A 25,638-nucleotide genomic window follows, 5' to 3' on the forward strand; every position below is an offset into this window, starting at 1 on the left:
GTAATGGAACCCACGCTCCCTGCTTCCCACTGGGGCACCAGGGAAATCTCAGCAATCATTCTTTTCTTTTTCTTAATAAAAAATTTCAGGGGAATTCCCTGGAGGTCTAGTGGTTAGGACTCTGAGCTTCCACTGGAGGGGACCTAGGTTCAGTCCCTGGTTGGGGAACAAAGATTCTGCAAGCTGAATGGTGTGGGTCCCCCCCCGTGCAAAAAAAAAAAAAAAAAAAAACACACAAGATGAACTTAGCTCTACCTATCACCTTGTTCCAACTGTCAATATCTGTCATGATTAGATCAGCCACAGATTAATACACATATTCTTACGCACGCTCACCTGTACTGTGACAATCTGTTCACAATCCCTGTCTCTGCCTTTAGCCTGTGCAATGCATGTATTCACTCATCCATTCATTCACAGGTCTGCCATCAGGTTCTGCTATTTCCTGACTGCCTCTCACCTAAAGACACAACAGTAAATCCCGAGGACCCAGGCGGGGATGGTGGGACCACACTGCAGAGTCCTTGCCCTCTGTTCCGGCCGAGGAGACAGACGATAAATAAATAAACAAGGTAATTTCCCATTGTGATGAGAGTCATCAGCATCCCTTGACAGAGGGCAGCCCGTTCGTTCATCCCATCACCTCCAGCACGGAGCAGCACGTCACACGCTGGATGCTCCTCCGAGCACAGGGTCCCGCTGAGGCAGCCTGGGTTCTGTGGTCACTATGGTAACAGTCCTTTCCTTTCCCACCCCTCGAAAGGGGGACGTGGAGGGGAACCAGGGTGACTGAGGATCCACCCCAGCTGCTCAGGACTGAGACACGACCCCCCACCCACCCCCGGCCCCCACAGTCCACTTCTGGGATGACTTTTCAAGTGTGCGAACATCTGGTTCACAAAACCGAAAGGCCATGAGGGAACGGATAAACACTCCCGATCGAGATTCTTTCTCGATCACCCTGAGGCATTGCCCCTAAAACGTCAAGTGGTGAGAGTGACACCCAACAGACAAAACACAGGCGCCTGCCTCCAGCCTTTGGGGATGGACTTTGAAGTCTCTGGTGAGCTCATGGGCTTATGAGCTCTGACTAAACTGGTGTGTATTTCCCTAGAGGTCTTTACAGCATGCCTGAGAACTGGTTCGCAGGTGACTTGTGGAGGGCAGTTCTGCTGGGAAGAGGTGGTATAAGATGGCCTCTTACCACACCCCCCAACCCCAGCCTGATATCTCTGCAGAGACTGCCAGGGTCTAGAAAGCAAGCCAGGCCTGGGTGTGGAAGAGAAAGACCCCTCTAGGACCATCCATCACTGGCTGAGGCAAGGATGCTTGGTTTACAAGAGTAATAGCAACAACAATATTTAGTGATCACTTGTGTGTGTGTGTGTGGGGGTGTGTGTGTATGTGTTAGTTGCTCAGTCGTGTCTGACTCTTGTGACCCCATGGACAGTAACCGGCCAGGCTCCTCTGTCCATGGGACTCTCCAGGCAAGAATACTGGAGTGGGTTGCTATTCTATTCTCCAGGGGATCTTCTCAACCCAGGGATCAAACCCAGATCTGCACTGCAGGCAGATTCTTTACCATCTAAGCCACCAGGGATCACTTGCTTTGGGTCAAACCCTGTTTCAAGCTTTTACATATACTGCTAACTGCTACTGCTAAATCACTTCAGTCGTGTCCAACTCTGTGCGACCCCATAGACGGCAGCCCACCAGGCTCCCCCGTCCCTGGGATTCTCCAGGCAAGAACACTGGAGTGGGTTGCCATTTCCTTCTCCATATACTAGGGCTTTGAATTTTTAGAATGGCTCTCTGAAGCAGTTACAATTATCATCCTCTCTTACCAAAAAATAAATGGAAATACAGAGAGGTTAAGTGACTTGCCCCAAAACACAGAACCACTAAGTAGATGAGCCAGGCTACAAGCCCAGGCTGGCTCTTGATCCAGTGCTCTTAACCTGTACACCAGAGTGAAGATGTGAACTCACTCAGATTCAGACTGGAAGTGGGCAAGACTTCCCTTCGTAATTTCTCCAGAAGGGAGGCGGTAGAGCAGTGGCATTGTGTGGATTTTGGCTGGGGCTGGAATCTGGCTCTGCCTCTGTTTTCTCAACTGAAAAATGGGTATGACAGAGCTCCCCCACCCCGAGGCTGCTGTGAGCATTACATAAGGCTGTCCATAGACTGAGCTAGGCAGAATATCCAGCACGTGGTGGGGCTTCAAACCATCTCAAACCTATGGAAAAGTTGCAAGTTACTCAACAACCACCTGTAATCGCAGAATCACCAACCGTTAACACTGAGCCACATATGTACCTATCCCATCTATCAATCAATGTACTGATTATCTCTCTTCTGAATTCTTTGAGAGGTACTTGCGACTCTGTGATATTTCATCCCTAAATCCTCCAGTCTGTACATTCTGAAAATGAGACTTTGTCTCATAGAACTTTAGTACAAATGATCTGAGATACAAGGTATGTCACCTTCAGGAAATTCACCATTGACATAATTTGTTGCTGTTTAGTTGCTAAGTCGTGTCCAGCTCTTACGCAACCCCATGGACTGTAGCCCGCCAGGCTCCTCTGTCCATGGGATTTCCCAGGCAAGAATACTGGAGCGGGTTGTCATTTCCTTCTCCAGGGGACCTTCCCAATCCAGGGATGGAACCTGTGTCTCCTGAACTGGCAGGTGGATTCTTTACATAATAGTATCAAATATTTTCTGTATTCAAATTTCCCCATTTGTCCCCAAAACATCTCTGGTGGCTGTTTCTGTTTTTCAAACTCCCCCTGGGAACCACTCATCACATGCGCAAGGCTCTTTCATCTCTCTCTCTCTCTCTCATTTTTTTCTTTCTTTTCATCTCTTTTTAACCTGGGACCATTTCTCAGCCATTTGGCCTTTCATGCCACTGATATTTTAAGAGTCCAGGCTGGTCACTTTGAATGTCTTCATATTTTTCTGACTCCTTGTAAAATTAACTGTAGCTCATGGGTAAATGCAGAAAGTGGTCTACACGGTACCTGATGCCGGAGGTGCAGGGGACTCGGGGGCCTGCAGAGGAGGACATAGGGCATCAGGTCTACCTGGGTCTAAGAGGTTCCCGGAAGCAGTGACGGAGGATGTTTAAAGGTGATTAGAGCTTTGGCAGGTGGGCCAGGGTGGCGGGGCCTCTGCAGACAGAGGCCGTGGCATAGGGGAATGAGGGCGGCGACTTAGTCATGAGTAGCAGCGAGGCCTCGAGGGCAAGGTGCTGAATAAGCAGGGTCCGTGCCTACGTGAACTGGAACTTTCCTGAGGCTGGTCCTTGTCTTCGGATCTGTTCTTTCCTTCAAGATGCCAAGGGCACTGCCCAGCCCACCAGCAGCATTCACCCGTGGATACTGGCCGCCAAGCCTCCCAAACATTCAGGAACGGAGAAGCACAAAGAATTCCCTTCCAGGGGGCGACGTGGCCGCCTGCCCTCACGCACCAACCGCTCGATCTTAACCGGTAAGTTGCCAGGGTTCCCACATCTTGCCCTGCAAATTAAACCTCCCTTTCTCAACCTGCTTGCCTCTTGAGGCCTGGGCTGCTTCGGTCAAAAAATACAAAAGGAACTTCTAATCGACCACAGAAATAAACACTGTGGCATGTTCCAGCCAAAGTTTCCTACCTCTCCTCGTCATAAGCCCCCCATATGTCAAGCAAACCCCTCCTGTCTTGTGGAGGAAGAAAGTGAAATGTGCCCTGAAGGGGGCCCCTGAGCCTTTGAGTTTCAAAGAGGAAGTTGTGTGCGTGTGTACGTGTATGTGTGTGTGTGTGTGTGTGTGTGTGTGTGTATGTGCTGTTTTAGCGCTTATGACAAAAGGGAAGGATCTCTTTGGGGGGCTTGAGCAAAAATGCCCTTTCAAGGTGACCCTCACTTCATTTTCTAGGGCCAGAAGGCAGATGCATTCAGAAGTGGTTCTGCCAACCTACTGATGCAAATTAAATTCCTTACTTAGCATTTTAACATCCATCTTTGTTTATCTTGTTATCATTTGAAAGGGGCTCATACATCAAAAAAAAAAAGTCAACTATACGTCAATAAAAAATTAAAATAGGAGGGCTCATCCTGCCATGTTCTCTTGGCAAAATACCCTTGAAAAATCTGTCATGCCTGTTTGTGTGTCCTTCAGATAGAAAGTCACCCACAGGCACACTTGCACACGTGCCACAGGGCACACACTTACACACCCACTACCACAGATAACAGTGACACACCTCCATATGTCAGCAGATACGTGCAATACGTGCAAATACATGCACACACACACACACACGTCTGCACTCACAGTGCCCGGTCGTCAGGGTCCTGCAGCAAGCCCAGCTCTTGCCTGTTCACAATGTCTCCTCTATGCCATCCTGCAGAGTTTCAGGGACGCGGTCAGCTGGTTCATCCTAAGAGGCGCCGCCGGGTACCAGTTCCCCCCTTGGGAGGATGCTCTAGACTCCCAGGCTGTCCCCAGAACATTGGCTCAGATACTGGAGGGGGAACAGGGCTCCTCCGAAGCAAAGCAGCTTTGGAAAAGGATGCGCTCAGCTGGCTCCTAGCAAGCGATTAGAGGAGAGGGATGGGGAGAAGGTGAGGAGGAGGGAAGGGAGAGAGAGCGTGAGGTGGAAAGATGGATTCAGAGAGAGAGAGAAAGATTTCCGGACAGAAGCAGAAAGGAAAAGATCCACACGAACCACCTGCTCTGGGACTTTCTGAAATAGGCTGTTTTTGTCCCCTTGACCTCTTCCAGGAGCCTCTCTCTTGATTTTTCTCTAGCCAGCTCAGGAATTCCTGAAGCTACAAAGCACAGACCCAAGGCTGCGGAAGACTAAATGGCTTCCCCTGGATGGTGGTGGCAGAACCAGCCTGTGTCACAGCCCTGAGGGGCTCTGAGGGATGCCAGGTCATCTCTAAGACCTCCGGGGCCAGGGGGAGGGGCGGCTGCCCTGGTCCTTACAGTCCATCTGACCCCCCTCTGTGGAAGGGGGTCTGAGGGATTACTCTAGCCTCCCCATTACAGCCCAAGCTGGGTCAGTGCCTGTCAACGGGGTGGGCCAGAAGAGGGCGTGGCAATGGTCACAAGATGGGGAGGTTGAGTGGGGGGAGCCCAGAGCTTTCTATCACATGCTGCTCATCAGTTGCCATGACGACTGCAAGGAGGTGGGGTCGCCCAGACCGGAGGATGCAAGAGAGAGGGGTTGCTTCTAAATCACCGTGACAGCGCTTCAGTTGAGCTATTACGCCGTTGCCGTGGCAACCAATGAGATCAAATCGCAGAGGAAATCTATAATTATTACAAACCAGATACCGGCGAACTTGGGGCGATAATCAGCACGTTGGGGCAATTCAACCTGAACTTTGGGGGTGGCGTGGGGGACAATAACCCCTGCCCCCAGCCCCCAATTCTGGGAAGAATAAGGCTAGAGGAGTCTCAGCAAGGCAGATCTGTTGATGACACAGAAAGGAAACCTGGAAGAATCTTTTGGTGAAATGAGGAGTAAACACTCAGTGCAACGACACGAAAATGTCAACATTTGACCACTAGAAAACACTTCCCCTGAATTTATTATGGAAATTCCTAACATACAGCAAAGATGAATTTGACACTGAATACCTGTCCACCCACAGCCTGGCTTCTGCTGTTAACGTTTTTACCATAATCACTTCATCACAGCATCTACCCCTCTCTCCATCCATTAACCCTCCTGACTTGTTGATGCATTTCAAAGTAAATCGCAGACATCAGTACCCTTCCCCCTCAAGTGCTTCGGCCTGCAAAAAATTAAATATTTGATCATTTTTAACAACCAAAACAGCAATTCCACCTGATTCAATCTAAACAGAATACAATCTAGATTTCTGTCATCTAGCTGTCCATCCATCCATCCACCTATCTTTTCTTCCATCCATCCACCCACCCAGCCTCCGTCCTTCTATTCATCCTTCTATTCATCCATCCATCCATCCATCCACTCATTTATCCATCCATCCTCCCACCCATCATCCATGTATTCACCCATCTATCTATTCATCCATCCATCCATCCAGTCTCTCACTCATCCATTCATCCATCCACCCACTCAGCCTCCCACTCATCCTTCTATCCATCCATCCATCCATCCACTCATTCATTCATCTGTCCATCCATCTATTCACCCATCTATCTATTCTTCCATCCATCCACCCACCCAGTCTCCCACTCGTTCATCCATCCATCTATTCACCCATCTCTTTTTTTTTTAAAGGTTTCACAGTTTTATTGAGAAATAACTGACATACATCACTAAGTTTAAGGTACACAGCATGATGGTTTGATTCACATATACTGTAAAATAATCACTGTAGTAAGTTTAGTTATCATCTGTCATCTTACATAGACACAATAAAAATTTTCCTTAGGATGAGAACTCTTGGGGTCTGCTATCTGAACAACTTTCCTGTATATTATACAGAGTGTAAACTACCATCATCCTTGTACATTTCATCCCTAGTATTTATTTATAACTGGAAGTTCATAACTTTCAGCTGCCTTCTTTCAATTTTCCTTTCCTGTAGCCCATACCTCTGGCAACCCCAATCTGATCTTTTTTCCTATGAGTTTGGTGGGTACTTTTGTTTTATATTCCACATATAAGTGAGATCATACAGTATTTGGGTTTCTATGTTTGACTTACTCACTTAGCAACATGCCTTCGAGGTCCAGCTAGGAGAAAAATATTTGTATAATACATAATTAACAAGTTTCACATGAAAGGGAACTAGAAAGATTTAGATATATATGAGCCTCAACTCAAAACTAGTATCAGAGTATTGATTTTGAAAAAAAATATTCAAATTATATCAGAAATTTTCAAAGATCATTATACAAATCAGCTTTTCTACATACTTCCAGTTGCCTTCACCCATTTATCTTTTCTTCTATTCATCCACCCACCCAGTCTCCCACTAATCTAACTATACATCCATCCATCTGTCCACCTATCTATCTTTTCTTCCATCCATCCACCCACCCAGTCTCCCACTCGTTCACCCACCATCCATCCATCCATGCATCCCTGGGAGTGCTCATGTGTGCTCATGGTTTCCACACAGGATTCCCCATCCCTGAATCTTCCTCTTTGTTCCAACCCAGTCCTGCACATTAAGCTCGATACATTTCCAGCTAAACACCATCATTTTTTTCCCCTTCACCACTTCTATTCCATTCCCTGTGTTCAGCATAGCAGCAAGTAGAACCACTGTCTACCCAGTTATTCAAGCCGGAAACCCGAGACACAGCCTTGATCCCTCCCTCCCTCCCTTCACTCAGTAGTAGGCCCTGGCATTTCCCCTCCACACCAGCTCCAGCCTCCACCCTCTCCTCTTTCTCCTGTCCCAGTTGTGGTCCCCATTGTATCTTAGGTGGACAGCTGCCCCAGCCTCCTGACTGGCCTCCCAGCTGCCATCTCACTCTCCCTCTGCTTTCTCCACGCTGATTGATCATGAACTATCTGATCGAGCTGGTGGGGGCACACATTTCTACAATACGTGGGAGAGCAACTGATCAAAGTCTAAGCCAAAGAAGTTGCAAAGGAGCAGTACGGGACAATGTCCCCTGAGTCCCCAGCAGCTCTTAGACTTGGGTATCACATTCGTTTGAGACTTAAGTGGACCAGTGGGTCTGGGGAACATGGCTTTATGAGCAGTCACGAGTGTCAACACTAGCTCTTCATGAGAAACGCCGCCCTGCTTCGTGAACCTCCCCAGAAAACACATAGCTCCCCCACTGCACCCTCAGGGAGGTCAGCCATGCAGGGGCTGGTTGGTGCTAGATGATGGTCTTCTTCCCTGTTTCAGGAGGACGACAGAGTGTGTGTTAGTTCCTCAGTTGTGCCCGACCCTTTGCGACCCCATGGCCTGTAGCCCACCAGGCTCCTCTGTCCATGGGATTCTCCAGGCCAGAATACTAGAGTGAGTTGCCATTTCCTTATCTCTTGAGTCTCCTGCATTGACAGGCAGGTTCTTTCACCACTAGCGCCATACGTAACCAGAGGGTGAGGCAAAAACTGGAACACACTTCAGAGGTGTAGCAAATTTCAAGGCAGCACGACGGGGTTGACAGGAGGACACCTGGTCCGAGGTCATGTGCAGACCTTGCAGGGCCTCTGTGCCTCAGTTTCTCCAGCTCTGCAAGGGGCTGACTATACCTTGCAGGGTGGTTCTCAAGATCAAAGGTGGTGATAGAGGTGAAAAGCGTATCCCGAAGCCGTCTTGCTACACCCAGGGAGTTACCTTCAGATCTACTCAGCCCACTTCTTTTTATTATTTTTAGTTGTTTTAAAATTATTTATGGTTGTGTTGGGTCTTCGTTGCTGTGTGGGCTGCTCTCTAGTTGCAGTGCGTGGGCTCCTCATTGCAGTAGCTTCTCTGTTGCGGAGCATATGGGCTCTACAGTGTGCAGGCTTCAGTTGTGGCTCCAGGCTCTGAGCACAGGCTCAGTAACTGTGGTGCTGGGACTGAGCTGCCTCACAGCATGTGGGATCTTCCCAGACCAGGGATCGAATCCCTGTCTCCTGCATTGGCAGGTGGATTCTTTACCACTGAGCCACCAGGGAAGCCCCAGCCCACTTCCTTTTAAATTACAGTTGATTTACAATGTTGTGTTAATTTCTGCCGAACACTAAAGTGATTCAGTTACACCTATATGCGTGTGTATATGTATATTCTTTTAAAATATTCTTTTCCATTATAGTTTATCACAGGACACTGAATATAGTCCCCTGTGCTATATAGTAGGAGCTTGTTGTTTATCCATCCTATAAATAATAGTTTACATCTGCCGATCCTAAACTCCCAATCCTTCCCTCCCCCACGCCCCTCTTCCTTGGCAAGCACAAGTCTGTTCTCTATGTGTGTGAGTCTTTCTGTATCACAGATACGTTCCTTTGTGTCGCATTTTAGATTCTACATATAGGGGGTATTATATGGTATTTGTCTTTCTCTTTCTGACTTTGCTCAGCTTAATAATCTCTAGCTCCATGCATGTTGTTACAAACGGCATGATTTCATTCTTCCTCGTGGCTGAGTAGTGTTCTCTTGTGTCCATGGACCACATCTTCTTCATCCATTCACCTGTTGATGGACGTTTAGGTTGTTTCCCTGTCTCGCTATTGTGAACAGTGCTGCTGTGAACACTGGGATGCATAGGAGTGGGATTGCTGGATCATGTGGTAACTCTAGTTTTAGGGGTTTTTTTGTTCAGTTCAGTCGCTCAGTCATGTCCGACTCTTTGCGACCCCATGGACTGCAGCACACCAGGCTTCCCTGTCCTTCATCAACTCCCAGAGCTTGCTCAGACTCATGTCCATCGAGTTGGTGATGCCATCCAACCATCTCATCCTCTGTCATACCCTTTTCCTCCTGCCTTCAATCTTTCCCAGCATCAGGGTCTTTTCAAATGAGTCATTTCTTCGCATCAGGTGGCCAAAGTATTGGAGTTTCAGCTTCAGCCTCAGTCCTTCCAATGAATATTCAGGACTGATTTCCTTTAGGATAGACTGGTTGGATCTCCTTGCAGTCCAAGGGACTCTCAAAAGTCTTCTCCAACACCACAGTTCAAAAGCATTTCTTCGGTGCTCAGCTTTCTTTATAGTCCAACTCTCACATCCATACATGCTGTTGCTGCTGCTGCTAAGTCGCCTCAGTCGTGTCCGACTCTGTGCGACCCCATAGAGGGCAGCCCACTAGGCTCCTCTGTCCCTGGGATTCTCCAGGCAAGAATACTGGAGTGGGTTGCCATTTCCTTCTCTAAGGCATGAAAGTGAAAAGTGAAAATGAAGTCGCTCAGTAGTGTCCGACTCTTAGCGACCCCATGGACTGGAGGCCTACCAGGCTCCTCCATCCATGGCATTTTCCAGGCAAGAGTACTGGAGTGGGGTGCCATTGCCTTCTCTGCACATCCATACATGACTACTGGAAAAACCATAGCTTTGACTAGATGAACCTTTGTTGGCAAAGTAATATCTCTGGTTTGTAATATGCTGTCTAGGTTGGTCACAGCTTTTCTTCCAAGGAGTAAGCATCTTTTAATTTCATGGCTGCAGTCACCATCTGCAGTGATTTTGGAGCCCCCCAAAAATAAAGTCTCTCACTATTTCCATTGTTTCTCCATCTATTTGCCATGAAGTGATGGGACCGGATGCCATGAACTTTGTTTTCTGAATGCTGAGTTTAAGGAACCCTCATACTGTTCTCCATAGTGTGCTCAGCCCACTTTTGAATGCCAAACACCCGTAAGCAGCTGGAACAAAAGCTGTACCTGTTGCTTCTGTCTGAGCACCTATTTTGTGTCTAGGACTGAGGTAAGCACTTTTCCTATATAATCTCTTTTAAGCCTCAGAACAACTCCTTTCTGTTAGGGATTTTTCCTCCTATTTTGCAGATATGAAAGAGGTACAGACAGGTTAGCAAGCTTCCTGATAACAGAGGGGTGCTACCCGGGTACCCCCAAATCTTTCTGGCTGCCGAGTCCACAATTTTCTCATTCCTTAATCATTCCTACTTCTTAAGTCAGAACTTTGTGTGTGTGCATGCTCAGTCACTCAGTTGTGTCCGACTCTTTGCTACCCCAGGGACTGTAGCCCACCAAACTCTTCTGTCCATGGGATTCTCCAGGCAAGAATACTGGAGCAGGTTGTCATTTCCTTCTCCAGAGAATCTTCCTGACCCAGGGATCAAACCTGCATCTCTTGTGTCTTCTGCATTGAAGGTGGATTCTCTACCACTGTGCCACCTGGGGAACCCATTTAGATCAGTGCAGTTAAAAATATACACCTGACCCTCGAACAACATGGGCGTCACGGTCACCAACCCCACAGTCCAAAATCTGCGTAGTGCTCTCTCTGCCTCAAAAACAAAAACATAAATGACTCACCCAAGGGCAGGAAGCTGACATATGTGGATAGATTCAGGATTCAAACCTTAGTTTTTTTGTATTCCACATACTGTGAGCTCTAATCCTGCACAAACTCTCCACCACGCTTAGTTAATTCAAAGACCTATAAAGTGAAAATATAGGTACTGTACTTTTTAAAAGATATTTTTGATGCGGATCATTATTTTAAAGTCATTGTTGAATTCGTTACAATATTGCTTCTGTTTTACATTTTGATTTTTTGGCCGCAAGGCGTGTGGGATCTTAACTCCCCGACAAGGGATTGAATCACATCCCCTGCGCTGGAAGGCAGAGTCTTTAAACACTGGACTGCCAGGGAAGTCTCCAGGTTCTATATTTATTGAAAACAATCTGTGCAGTTCAATCTGTTGGTCAAGGGTCAATTCTAAATGCGAGTCAGGTATGTAATTTAAAATTTTCTATTAAATCAACTCTAATTTAATAAAGTTTTCAAAATAAATAAAAAGATATAAATCACTGGGAAATTCATAGATCACCTAACATCTAAAATAGGACACAATAAAGACCAGAGCTGATATACGTATAACTGATTCACTTAGCTATTGTAAATCAACTGTACTCCAACTAAAAAAAAAAAAAAAGACCTGAGCCATTCTCAAATGACTGAATATCCCCGTTAAAACTTTTTTCCCCCCCTACTGAACATGTTACCAAAAAAGGGAAAGAGATGAAATTTTAAAGTTAGTTTTATGTCCTATTTGGGGCTTCCCTGGTGGCTCAGACTGTAAAGAATCTGCCTGCAATTCAGGGGACACAGGTTCCATCCCTGGGTCAGGAAGATCCTCTGGAGAAGGAAATGGCAACCCACTCCAGTATTCTTTTTTTTGTTTTTTTTTTTTGTTTTTCTCTTTCATATCCTTTAATGACAATGAGGTAAACCCCATTGTTTTTAGGGGGATTTCAGTATGGAAGGATATATATGAAAAGTGGTGTGATGACAGCATCATGTTCTTTAGAGAGTTGATACAATGATTCCAGTTTTTTTAAGGTTATATATAAAGTTGTTTTTGTTTAGTTGCTAAGTTGAGTCTGACCCTTTTGCACCCCTGTGGACCACAGCCCACCAGGCTCCTCTGTCCATAGGGTTATCCCAGGCAAGACTACTGGAGTTGTGGAGAAGGAAATGGCAACCCACTCCAGTATTCTTGCCTGGGATAACCCTATGGACAGAGGAGCCTGGTGGGCTGTAGTCCAAGGGGTCGAAAATAGTTGGATACAACTGAGCTCACACACACACACACACACACACACACACACACAGAGGTCTCCAACATCACATGTTATCTCCTTGGAGAAGCTTGTTTTTTTTTAAACCTCATGGAAATATGCTTATCCTGCTGGAATTTCTCACCACTCCCTGTGTTATTATTCCTTCACATTTATCACAGATTGCATATCTACATTTATTCGTGTATCTTGCTTTTTAAAACTTTTATTGTGTGTTTATTTTGGGCTGTGCTGGGTCTTTGCTGCTGTGCATGGGCTTCCCATTGTGGTGGCCTCTCTTGTGGAACATGGGCTCTGGAGAGCCTGGGCTTCAGCAATTGTGCTGAATGGGCTTAGTTGCCCTGTGGCATTTGGAATCGTCCCAGACCAGGGATCCGTTGCACTGGCAGCTGGAATCTTAACCACTGGACCACTGGGAAAGCCCTGTGTATTTTCTTAATCTGTGTCTTCCAGGCCATTCCCCATTCCCCAGAGAAGGGGTGGGTCCCCAGCACAGTGCCTAGCACACGAGCACTATGTATGGAGTGGATCTTTACTATTCCCGGTTTATAGATGAGAGAGCTCAGGACTTGGAAGAAAACAAACTTCTCCAAAATGACACAACTATATTACAAAATTATTGATATCCATCATACGATATCACTTACATATGGATCTAAAAAAATGATACTAACAAACTTTACAAAACAGAAAGAGGCCCACAGACGTAGAAGGTAAATGTATGGTTACGAAAGGGGAAAGGGAGGCGGGGAGGGATAAACGAGGAGTTTGCGATTAGCAGATACAAACTATATGAAATAGATAAACAACAAGGTCTTACTGTATAGCACAGGGAACTATATTCAACATCTTATAGTCAACTAAAAGGGAAAAGAAAAAAAATAAATTACATCATCTTGTGTGCAAAATCCTAACCCAACGGGTCTATAAGTTCTAGAAATGTGGCCAATTTGCTAGCAAACAGTTAAACTCAAGAAATAGCACCTGTGAAATTAAGTGTGTGTGTTAACTCTGGAGTCAATTCCCTCTCTTTGAGATGAGACCCAGAAGGTAGGACCAACCAAGCAAGCAAGCACCTGGGAATTATGTTATTTGCATGTCCGATCTGAGAGTCAGAACATCATGCCTGCTGTCTCTCCAGACTGAGGTGTACGGTATCTGGGCTCAACACTTTTAGAAAACAATGGAGCCCCAAAGAGTCAAGAGATAGTAAATATTTGAATCCCAAATAATTCCACCCCCAGAAACATAGCTAATGCAGTCAATCTTAAAGAATGTAACAGTTCTGGGCTCTGTTGTTCAGAACAGTGTATTTTAGAAGAGTGGACCACTAAAAACGATGTGAACAAGCAACAGCAAAGGGCTGCTCAAATGAGTTGTGATATGACAATTATTTACTGAAAACCAGGTAAAAAGGCAGGGGAACGATTTCTGAAGTTCTGTAAATGAGAGTGAAAGACCATAAAATTTTATATGCAGTCTGGCCAGAATTTCATACAGACGCAAAAACAAGCCCATAAACCAATACACGAAAAAGGAAGGCTGGAAAGAAATGAAATTTCTGTTCAACACCATTTTGCCTTGGATATGGGGCTACGGAGAAGTCTACCTTTTTCTGCCTCTTGGTATTTTCTGAATCCTCGCTAATGATCTGAAAGCAGCCTCTCTCTTTCTCTAATAATACACAGAAAGAAATTATAACACGGGCAGCCTTGTGTTGATGGCAGCCGAATGTGTCTAGACATCTAATCGCAGGAAAATAAGTGCTGGGTAACTTGACATTATTGGCATTCACAGAGAGCCTCACAGGCACTGGGACATTGATCTGTGTTCCGTTTGGTTTCCGAAGGCGTGGGAAGAGATGAGCTCTCAGGTGGACTCCAAAGAGGACGTTTGTTCTCTGGCACTGAACCAGGTCAAACTGGATTCTGATCCCGGGTGTAAAATACTTGAAAGTTGAAAGTAGGTCAGCAGGGTCAGGGAGCACAGGGCACGTCTTGTCGCCACAGCTCGAAACTTCTAGACTCATCCCAAGGCACAGAAGGAAAGGGGAGCTTGGGAAAGGAAACCTGGGATTCCTGGAAGGCCAGGCAAGAGCATGTGCTGAGGCCTGGCAGCCCGGGGCTTCAAATTCTAGGCTATGAGTCTGCACACTGAGGCCAGCTGCGTGATTTTTGCAAATGAAGACTCATCTCTGCTCGTTTGTTTCTGTGGCTGCGACAGAAAGCATGTAGCCGCACTGCGGAAACACTGGCCATCTGGCCCTTCCAGAAAAAGTTAGCCGACACTGACTGATCCAAGCTTTCCAAGCTTTGAAACCACAGACTGATCCTATCTTCCTTAGGACTCAGCGGTGACGCACGCGTATCCAGGTTCAGGGTTCAGTTTGTAAAGAAAGCGCGCTGCGTGGGTTTGGCTGCGCCACCCGCTGCAGCACGCACCGGCTCTTTTTCCTGCTAACACACCGGCAGCGCTGGAGGTGTGTGTTTCTCTGGAGCCAGCATTTTCTGTCTGCCCCATTCTTCTGTCTTTACCAACATTTACAACACTCCCCCACACCCACCTTGACGTGATCTTGCTTTTTTTGTTTCCCTAGTTTTTGGCTCCTCCGTGTGGCCTGTGGGATCTTGGTTCCCTGATCAGGGATCTAACCGGAGTCCCCTGCAATGGAAATGTGGTGTCTTAACCACTGGACCACCAGGGACATCCTATCTTGCTTTTTTTTTTAAGAATTTGTTTGTTTATTTCTGGCTGTGCTGGGTCTTCTTTGCTGTGCAGGCAAGGTGGGGCTGCTCTCTAGTTGCGATGAGCGGGCTTCTCATTGAGGTGGCTTCTCTTGTTACCGAGCCCAGGCTCTAGGGCACTTGGGCCTCCATAGCTGTAGCTCACAGGCTCTGGAGCACAGGCTCAGAAGTTGTGGCACACCAGCGTAGCTGCTCCGTGGCTTGTGGGATCTTCCTGGACCAGCGATTGAACCCATGTCTCCTGCATTGGCAGGTGGATTCCTTACCACTGAGCCACCAGGGAAGCCCCCCATCTTGCTTTTTGACCAGGAAAAATTTTAAGTGAAAACCTGTACATCACTCTTGTGTCTGGAAGGTGGTATTATTTGCTGTAAATACTGTAGGTCACTGTAGAGCAGTGGTCCCCAACCTCTCCAGCACCAGGGACCAGTTTTGTAGCGAGGGCTGAACCCGAGAGATTGCTTTAAAGTGAAGCAGATCGCGTCACTCCGTGGTTAATAACCTACCAACGGTGTCTGATTGCAAAGAGGATAAAACCCAACCTTCTCACTATAACCTCAAAGTCCTTGGACGGGGTCCTGTGTGCACCTGCTATGCAGAGCCTAGCCCCCAACCTGGGAACATGCTTCCCTGTCTCTGAATGACTGGCATCTTTCACAGCTCAGAAAACACCCAGTCAGAGAGGCCTTTCTTTCTTTCTTCAGTTGCTCAGTTGTGTCCGACTCTTTGCCACCCCATGGACTGCAGGATGCCAGGCTTCCCTGTCCTTCAGTATCTACCAGAGTTTGCTCAAACTCATGGCCGTTGAGCCAGGGATGCGATCCAGCCGTCTCATCCTCTGTCACTCCCTTCTCCTCTTGTGCTCAGTCTTTCCCAGCATCAGGGTCTTTTCCAATGAGTTGGCTCTTCGCATCAGGTGGCCAAAGTATTGGAGCTTCAGCTTCAGTATCAATCCTTCCAATGAGTATTCAGGGTTGATTTCCTTTAGGATTGACTGGTTTGAGTTCCTTATTGTCCAAGGGACTCTCAAGTGTCTTCTCTAGCATAGCAGTTTGAAAGGATCAATTCTTTAGAGCTCAGCCTTCTTTATGGTCTGACTCTCACATGGCCTTGCTGACTGCCATTAATTCAAGTAACGGAATTTGATTTTCATTGAGGCCCTTCACCGTTTCCCATTTGTTCATGGATATATCTGTCTCCCTGCCCCAGGATGCAAGCTCCCCTTCACCTCTCTCTTACTGTTGATGCAAAATATAATTTATGTGTTGAGTGTTGCTCAGTCCTTGGGATGTGGACACCTCTGGGGCCGGGGCATCAGGCTCAGTGGTTAAGAATCCGCCTGCCAATGCAGGGGACACGGGGTCCATCCCTATTCTGGGAAGACCCCACTTGCTTCAGGGCAACTAAGCCCGAGTGCCGAAATTACTGAGCCCTAAAGCCTGTGCTCTGCGACAAGAGAAGCCACCGCAATGAGAGGCACGTGCACCGCAACTAGAGAGCAGCCCCCGCTCGCCACGACTAGAGAAAGCCAGTGCACAGCAACGAGGACCCAGCACAGGAAAAAAAAACTGCTCCACAACAAGGAAGACTTCTTCCCATTCAGTGGATAAGAAAGCCAGGCAAAGAAAGCTGAAGTGCCTCTTGATGTTCTCTGCTCTCTGATCAATGATGTTTGTAAACATCCTGTAAGGCAAAGGCAGAGCCTTGTTGCAGATGGGGACACTGAGACCCACGGAAGGTTCAGTAAGTCTCACCACCCCCCCTCCACCTTGTATTGAATAAGTGACGGTGGGCCTGCTTTTCTGCAGAATCACGAGCACAGTGCTATGGGGTGATACTACGCTTGCGGAGAAACATAATCTCTACCATCATTTGGCTCCTGCAGAAAATGAGACGTACAGCAAGTCACTGGCCTCTTATCGCAGCTACTAGGAACCATCTGCTTCTCATTCCTGTCTTTTCACAGACGTCTCCGAAGAGTTCTTGCTCCCATCGCCAGCTCAAGTGCGGCGATGCCTTGCAGACTCAGCAACTTCCCCCGATCACCATGTGGCACTGACATGCCACTTCTTTCCAAAGGATGTCCCCAAGCAAACCTGGGACTCTTCATTTCAGAGTTGAAGAGATGTGGGGAAAAAGTTCTCCTGGATACGAACTCGGGGTAGACACAGGTGGATGCCAGCATTCCCAGTACCAGCTCAGTGGCTCCCAGAGCACGGTCTTTGGTGGGGGATGGGGAGGAGCTCGGGGATGTGTGCCGTGTGGGTGGAGAACGGGGCACAGAGCTGTGTGAACTCACCCGCTGAGGGTCCTCAGTTGGAACTCAAGTATTAGGAGGCGGTGGCCTCCAGAGTTTCTTTCTCCTTCTCTGTCTGTGAGCACCAGCCCGGATGTGGCCCAAGGCCAGCTTTATTTCTTAATTAATTTTTATTGGAGTATAGTTGCTTTATTTCTCTTTGAGGTGACCTTCCCTGGCGGCTCAGTGGTAAAGAGTCTGCCTGCAATGAGGGAGAAGTGGGTTTGATCCCTGGGTCAGGAAGATCCCCTGGAGAAGGGAACTCCAGTGTCCTTGGCTGGAGAATCCCATGGACAGAGGAGCCTGGTGGGCTGCAGTCCACGGGGTCGCAAAGAGTTGGACACGACTTAGCGACTAAACAACTATAAAGAGAGGGTAACTGCAGCACCCAGCACACTGCCATGCAGAGTTGCTGCTGCTGCTAAGTCGCTTCAGTCGTGTCCGAATCTGTGCGACCCCATAGACAGCAGCTCACCAGGCTCCCCTGTCCCTGGGATCCTCCAGGCAAGAACACTGGAGTGGGTTGCCATTTCCTTCTCCAATGCATGAAAGTGAAAAGTGAAAGTGAAGTTGCTCAGTTGTGTCCGACTCTTAGCGACCCCACGGACTGCAGCCCACCAGGCTCGTCCGTCCATGGGATTTTCCAGGCAAGAGTACTGGAGTGGTGCCATTGCCTACTCTGCCATGCAGAGTAGGTGCTCAGAAAACAGAAGTGGGAGCCAGTATGGGAAGTACGGTTTGCAAATGGAGGGACTAATGGAAATCTGTAGTCTGGTAGCGTAGTCATCTCCACCCCCCACACATCCCACTGTGGAGGGGGAAGCGGATCCTTATTCCAAAACTACACCATCTTTCCAGACTCCAAAGTTTCTGCTTCTTTGTCCTCTGGCCAGCAAATTCCTTCAATAAGAACCCACAAGGAACACAACAGATGCCCAGTTTCATGAAAACATCATCAATCTTGTCAGCTCTGTCTGGATTTCCCATCCCCAAACAGTGCGTATTAAGTCACTTCAGTCATGTCTGACTCTCTGCAACCCTGTGGACTGTAGCCCACCAGGCTCCTCTGTCCATGGGATTCTCCAAGCAAGAGTACTGGAGTGGATTGCCATTTCCTCCTCCAGGGGATGTTCCGACCCAGGGATTGAACTCAAGTCTCCTACATCTCCTACATTGTTCTTTACCACTAGCGCCACCAGGGAAGCCCTCCCAAAACAGGGATGGATCCATTTAATGAGATTTTGAGTGCCGGCATAGATAGAGCTCTCTCCCTCCTCCTCCAGTTCTGTTAAAAACCAGCAGACATGTATCTTGACATTAAAATCTTCTTAATTATTCTACGTGGTGCAGAAAGAAACGAAACCCCATGCTGGGTACAAAATTGAAAAAGCAGTGCCAAGGGCAGAATGAGGGGTCTTAGGCAGAGATTTGGGGATATTTTAGAATCCAGACTCTAAACAAAGTTGGAATTCTTCAGGTGAAATTCCTGAAGAATTGGATCCACCATTTTGAAGAGGGGAAAAAAAGTACTATTCAAGTTTGGAAAATAAAATTTGTAGCAAGCTGAAAACTGTCATGGACTTCCCTGGTGGCGCAGTGGATAGGAATCCGCGTTCCAATGCAGGGGACTTGGGTTCGATCCCTGGTCCGGGAGGATCCCACATGCCACAGAGCAGCTAAGCTCGTGCACCACGATTATGGAGTCTGTGATCTAGAGCCGCAGCTACTGAAGCCCGTGAGCCTAGAGACTGTGCTGCACAGCAAGAGAAGCCGCCTCAATGAGAAGCCCGCATGACGCAGCTAGAGAGTAGCCCCCACACACCACAGCTAGAGAAATCCTGTGCAAAGCAGCAAAGCCCCAGCACAACCAAAAATAAGAAATATATAAAATTTAAAAAAAGAAAGAAAACCGTCACGTTTGCCCCTTGGAAGCTGTGTGGTCTTGGGCCAGTGGCTTGAGTGCTCTGGGCTGCTGTTTGCTCATCTGTGGGGTGATGAGCAGAGATGACAATGAATGAAGAGCACTGGCTCAGGTCCATGGCGCAGGGCCTGCCTCAGGCTTGTCCTGCAAATGCCCAGCAGGCAGGACATGCTCACTGGCGGGGACAGAAGGGTTCCAGACCTGATGTCGAGCCTGGCAGATGCTATCGCCAGCAGAACCCGGGCTGCCTGCGAGGAAAAACTGTCGCTTCCACTGCCAGCAAAACCAAGATGCTCAGAGCCAGGACCTGTGGGATGAGGTCACAGGACCCACGTGTTACTACAGAGGTAACAGATTCCCCAGCATGGAAGCAACCCTAGGACTTCCCTGGTGGCCCAGGGGATAAGAATCTGCCTGCCAATGCAGGGGACATGGGTTCAATCCCTGGGCCGGGAAGATCCCACGTGCCTCGGAGCAACTAAGCCCGTGCAGCACAACTACTGAGCCTGCGCTCTAGAGCTCCTGCTCTGCACAAGGGAAGCCGCCGAAATGAAGAGGAGCCCCCGCTCGCCACAACTAGAGAAAACCTGCAAACAGCAGCAAAGACCCAGCACAGCCAAAAATAAATAAATTAATTAATTAAAGAGTCTGTGATATTGGCTCAGTGGGATTATTCATATGGAAAGAAAAATTTATCATGATCTTACCTCATTCAATACCTAAAAACCAACTCCAGGCAGATGATAGAGATAAATATGAAAAACTAAATGTGACACCTTCTAGAAAACAGAGGGGCAACATGAATGACTTTAAATTTCTGAACTAGCACACAAAACCACAAAAAAAGATGAGTATGAGCTCATCTAAAAATTAAAGTCCCAATAACCCGAAGTCACCATTGAAAAGTAAATTCATGCCACAGAGTAGAAGATCCATAACACATAACTGGCAGAGGGATCTTTATCCAAATAGATTAAGAAAACTCTTAGAAATCTATAAGAAAAAGAAAAACAGACAAATGCAAAGAAAAATGGACAAGCGATCTTAATAGGCACTTCATAAAACAGGAATTCCAGGTAGTCAACATACATAATATAGAAAAGGTGATGAACTCAGTTAGTAGAGAAATGTTTAAAAAAAATACACAACTCCTGGAATGGCTGAAATATAATAGCAAGTTGAGGTGCTGGAGCTGGAGAGGTATGGAGGAAGGGGACTCCTCATACACACAGTTGGCAGAGTCTAAATGGGGCAACCAATTTGTTCTAGAATGTTCATGACAACACTATAATAGTCTTGCTATGGACAGAATTCAGTTTCTGGCCCTTTTTTCCTCTGTGATCTTGGCCAAGAAACTTAAAATTCTCTGTTTCCACGTCCACAAAGAAGGTCATTCCCACCTGGATTATTGAAAGCTTTAAATGAGATAATCCAAATAGAACCCAGTGCCTGGCAGGTAGAAAGCTTCCGACCACTCACTCTTATCATCTAATCTGTGTGTGTGTGTGTGTGTGTGTGTGTGCTCAGTCGCTCAGTTGTGTCTGACTCTTTTGCGATCCCATGAACTGTAGCCTGCCAGGCTCCTCTGTCCGTGGGATTTTCCAGGCAAGAATACTGGAGTGGGTTGCCATTTCCTTCTCCAAGGAATCTTCCCAGACCAGGAATTGAACTCAAGTTTCCTATATTGGCAGGCAAATTCTTTATCACTGAGCCACCAGGGAAGCCCTAATAATCACAAATACGCTATTTCAAAAGGCAGTATTGTTGCCATTTTACAGATGGGGAAACTGAGACCCAGAAGTCACAACTTCCAGGGAGCTCAGAAGGCCAGCTACACAGCTACTTTCCATAGGACTTCTTCCTTGACCCCCAAAGGAACAGCTAAGCAACAGACTCCAACCTAAGCCCATAGCAGGATGTCAAGGGGCTGCACAGGGTTGAATCTGATCAATTACTGCAAATGATCCAAATTGTTGGCTGCCTCTGGAAGCGCTTTGAACTTTGAACCCACTCACCACTAGCTTTATTCAGCATTTTGGACTTTCGAACACTGCTTTCTCATTTGCCATCGCAGCTGGTCTTCCCAAACTCTATTGTGATCATCAAAGGATAAGACAAGATTATTCCCCTTGATGGATGAGTAAACTGAGGCCAGAGTAAACAGCGGCATCCATGGGGCTTAGTATTAGCAGAGGTCCAGGTCCGTATGCCTGGGTTTCTCTCTAGACTTGATGTTTTTATTATGAGAGCCTGAAGTCAATCATCTATTCTGAGCCTGCATTTTCCGCCTCTGAAACCTGATCAGTCTTTCCTCTTTAGGTTGTTATGAGCAATGAGATGAGCAAATACACATGAAACCCTCAGAACAGCCCTAGCACCCCCTGAATGCTCGGCAAATATGAGCTGCCAGTGTTTATGGGCCGTTGCAATAGGATGGACAGAGCCTAAGTTGAAAGTCTGTCCAGGGTCCTCTGAATGTTTGCTCTTGTCCCTGAAACTTATCATTACCCTGGCAGCCCAGCCCTGGATCCCTCTGGGACCCTGACCCTAGGTCATCGCGTCCATGCTCTTCTGTGGGTGGCTCTTCTTTGAGTCCCGTTTTCAGCCCCTGGGAGGACTGTGCACTTACGACTGGGGCAGAACGCCAGCCATGCAAATCCGCATGCAGGCAGTAATTTGCACAAATGCTCCTCGGTGTGCTCATTTCCAGCCTGTCCCCAGAACGGCACTCGGCTTGCAAAGCCAGCAGAGAGCTATTTACAGCTCTGGGCAAAGAGAAGGGAGGCAGGCTCTGATCTCACATGGGAATGGCCCTGCTGAGGTGGTGGTGGCTTGCTCTTTTGGCTGCTTTAAGAGGCTGTTCAGCCAGTCTCGCCCTGAAGGAGCTTCGAGGTCCTGAAAGCTTTTGCTGAAAGGCCAGGGATCCGCCCCCATGATTGTCTGATTCCCTCAGGGAACCCACACGCAAAGTCAGGGGACCTGTGTCCCTGCTCCCGCTAACAGCTGCTGAGCCATCAGGGAAGCCTGACCAATAGCTGCCTGTAGACTCTAAACATCTAGAGAAAGGGATACAGGAGACCTGTCAAAACCATGGACAGCTCTAGCCGCTCTAGGTCAGGGATTGACAAACTAGTTGGGAGGTGGGAGACATCCGGCCCCCCCAGCCTGTTTGTGTAAATAAAGTTTTATTAGCACACAAACACATCCATTCATTTACATTTCACGGTACAGTCGAGTGGTTGCGACTATAGCTGCATGGCCCACAAAGCCTCAAATATTTACTATCTGTCCCTTAAAAAAAAAATCTGCTGAGCCCGACTCTACGTGAAGCCCCCACCATCTCATCTTCTAACAAACAGGCTCCTCCTACAGTCAGTCCACTTTCCATGAAGCTTCCTGAAGAGTATTTCTCAAGTGCTAATCAAATCAGGTCACCTCCTTACTTAAAACCCTTCCAGGTTCCCCAGGGGTCTCTGGGTCAAGTCTAAACTCAGCATCAAGGGTCACCAGGCTGTTTATGATCTGGCCTTCTCACAGCTCCCCTCTTCTTAGCCATCCACCCTGGGGAGCCTCTGCCAAACACCTCCCTGAACATTGGTTTTTTATTTAAAAAGCCATCTCTGGAAAACTATGCATTGTTTACATACCACACAAACTTTTAAGATATCTGATTCTAGCCTTGTTCATTACATTATCTTCCAGCTATTTTTTTTCCAACTCTTTCTAAGTTGTAGGAATCTGATGTGTGTATGCATGCTCAGCTGCTTAGTCGGTCCAACTCATTGCGACCCTATGGACTGTAGCCTGCCAGCCTCCTCTGTCCATGGGATTTTCCAGGCAAGAATATTGGAATGGGTTGCCATTTCCTCCTCCAGGGGAATCTTCCCAACCCAGGGATCGAACCCATGTCTCTTGCATTGGCAGGTGGTTTCTTTGCCAGTGAGTCACCTGGGAAGCCCAGGAATCTCACAGAGGAGCCAATTCTGTCTTGTCCAGTCATTTTTTTTGCCTCCATTTGCAATGGAGTTCACCATTCCTTTACTCCATAGACAACTGTGCTTTATTTGACTTTTCCTTTGAACCTCTTCCAACATCTGCTTGGTTCTTTCATTGAATGAACTTTACAGAATCATTAAGTGTTCATCTTTGTATCTCTAAGGGAGTCATGGTTTTATCACCACCCCCCCTTTTACTTTTTCCTGAAGATTTTAAGAGTTTTCCATGAAGTCTGTGAGCCCCTGTTTGTGTCCTATCTGTTGAGAATATCTTTCCTGTCTTTTCTGCCTTTTCCTCCAGAAATTTCTTTCCCAGCATGCCCAGGTGCAGAGACAGAGAACCTCTTCCTTCTCTGAGCTCCTCCCTCTATCTACTATCTACTCCCACCTTCCTGGTACTCTTCTCTCTGACTGGTTGTTTATGGGCCTGTTCCCTGATAGCTGGGCTTCCCAGGTGGCACTTGTGGGAAAGAACCCTCCTGCCAGTGCAGGAGACATAAGAGACTCTGGTTCGATCCCTGGGATGGGAAGATCCCCCGAAGAAGGGAATGGCAAACCACTCCAGTATTCTTGTCTGGAGAATCCCATGGACAGACGGGCTTGGCGGCCTATGGTCCATAGCGTCACAAAGAGTTGGACACGACTGAAGCGACTTAGCACACACAGCACATCCTGACAGCTAGCCTAGAAGATCCTCTGGTGTGGGAGACCTTGTTTTCCTTGTTAATACCATACACGGGATGCCAATGTCTGACATCTACAAAGTACTCAACAAACACTGGCTGAATAAATGAAAAAAAAAATACCATTTCAGGACTTCCCTGGTGGTCCAGTGGCTAAGAATCCGTCTGCCAATGCAGGGGACACGGGTTTGATCCCTGGTCCAGGAAGACTCTGCATGCCACGGGGCAAATAAGCCCGTGAGCCACAACTCCTGAACCTGTGAGCCCAGTCTCAGAGCCACAAGTCCTGAGCCCACATGCTCCCTGGAGCCTGTGCTCTTCAGCAAGAGAAGCCACCACAATGAGATGCCCGCGCACCTCAACTAGAGAGAACCCGCACAGCAACGAAGACCCAGCACAGGAAAGACAGATTAATTAATAAAAAAATACCATTTCAGTTCCTGTTCTTGGCCCACTTTTAAATCATCTCCCAGCTCTCCACGTGTGAAAAGCACCCCAGCAGCCTCTGAACGCTACCCTCCCGCCCTGTATTTTCACATGTCGTAACCGTGGCCTTTCAACTGCTCCCCTCTAGGAAACGGATGGCCATCTCTCCATTCTGCTTTATGGTCATCGCCTGACCTTGAGCAAGACGCCACCCCTCTGGCTTTCCAATGGGTGAAGCAAGGTCAGTTCAGGCATTCCAAGAGATAAAATACATCAGGCGGAGATACGGATGGCCAGTAACACCCTAATGATGTTCCCGCTCAGGCACCATTTACAATGTAACAGATGCTGTCAAGGTAACACATCAGCGAGGCTACAGGGGTTAACTTTGAGTTCTGAGGTTACAGAGATGGCCAAGGACGAGCTTCCCAAACTACCTGAAGGTGTACACGAACCCCCTTGTCCCACCAGGATAGTGTTAAACCGCAGACTGCACTTTGTAGGATGCTGGGTGGGGCCCAAGCGCCCACATTTTCCCCCCAGCTCCCCAGCGATGTCATGCCACTGGGTGCTGGACCACACTTTGAGCAGCAAGATGCCATGACACAGTGGGTCCCAGCTTTGCAGGAACTCTCCGAGCAGTGGCTGAAAGACAGATAACCAGTACGTGGCTGATGTGTTGTGTACTCAGTCACTTCAGTCGTGTCCGACTCTTTGTGACTCCATGGACTGTACCCTGCCAGGCTCCTTTATCCATGGGATTTTCCCTGCAAGATTACTGGCATGGGTTGCCATTCTCTCCTGCAGGGAATCTTCCTGACCCAGAGATCGAACCTGCGTCTCCTGTATCTCCTGCATTGGAGGCAGATTCTTTACTGCTGAGCCACTGGGGAAGCCCTGGTTGCTGATCGTTCAAAGTAATAAATGTTAGTGTCCAAGTGGGAGAGGCTGACAGTTAAGACTATGAGACTCCGAGGACGGACAAGTTGGTGAGCGGGGGTAGTCGGGTGCAGGGTTCCCAAGGGACATGGAAACCAGGTTGGGAGCATTCTGCCAGGCCGGTGACTCAACAGAGTGATAATTCTGGTGGTGAGACCTGTCGATCTCTGTTTTAATACATCCTCCAGGGGATTCTGATGTGCAAGTCTGAGAACCATTGTGCTAGGCAGAAAGGGGTAGAATATTCCAGTTGGAAGAACAATGTTTTGTTTCACATAGTCGACTTTCAGGCACATGTCCAGACCCTGTAAATTGCATTCATTATTTCATCTATCTATCCATCCACCCACCCATCCAACATCCAACAGATAAGTTGTGAGTGCCCACTAGGCATCTTGTTAGGCACAAGAAGTTGTAGATAGACATGCCTGTCT

At 47.6% G+C, this 25,638-nt stretch overlaps 1 protein-coding gene and 1 long non-coding RNA gene across 5 annotated transcripts in view; one reads left to right on the forward strand and one right to left on the reverse strand.

Annotated features, from left to right (window-relative positions):
• The window catches only part of LOC138985626 (uncharacterized), a 30,126-nt gene extending 6,067 nt beyond the window's left edge, over positions 1–24,059 (forward strand). The window contains exons 3-5 of the long non-coding RNA XR_011462675.1: positions 421–572; positions 3,340–3,495; positions 23,971–24,059. This is a non-coding gene — a long non-coding RNA (uncharacterized lncRNA). The remainder of the gene's footprint in view (positions 1–420; positions 573–3,339; positions 3,496–23,970) is intronic.
• Positions 1–25,638, reverse strand: part of ABAT (4-aminobutyrate aminotransferase) — an 86,865-nt gene that overhangs the window by 53,802 nt on the left and 7,425 nt on the right. Inside the window, exon 2 of one of the 4 annotated variants that reach the window (XM_070362951.1) lies at positions 19,363–19,468. The exons of 2 other annotated variants lie outside the window; for them this stretch is intronic. The gene's annotated coding sequence lies outside the window, so the exon portion shown is untranslated. Of the gene's footprint in view, positions 1–4,319; positions 4,390–19,362; positions 19,469–25,638 lie in introns of all 4 variants that reach the window. One more of the 4 variants, XM_070362950.1, reaches the window with a different exon arrangement.

Source organism: Bos mutus, chromosome 25, assembly GCF_027580195.1.
Source record: "Bos mutus isolate GX-2022 chromosome 25, NWIPB_WYAK_1.1, whole genome shotgun sequence".
Lineage (NCBI taxonomy): Eukaryota > Metazoa > Chordata > Mammalia > Artiodactyla > Bovidae > Bos > Bos mutus.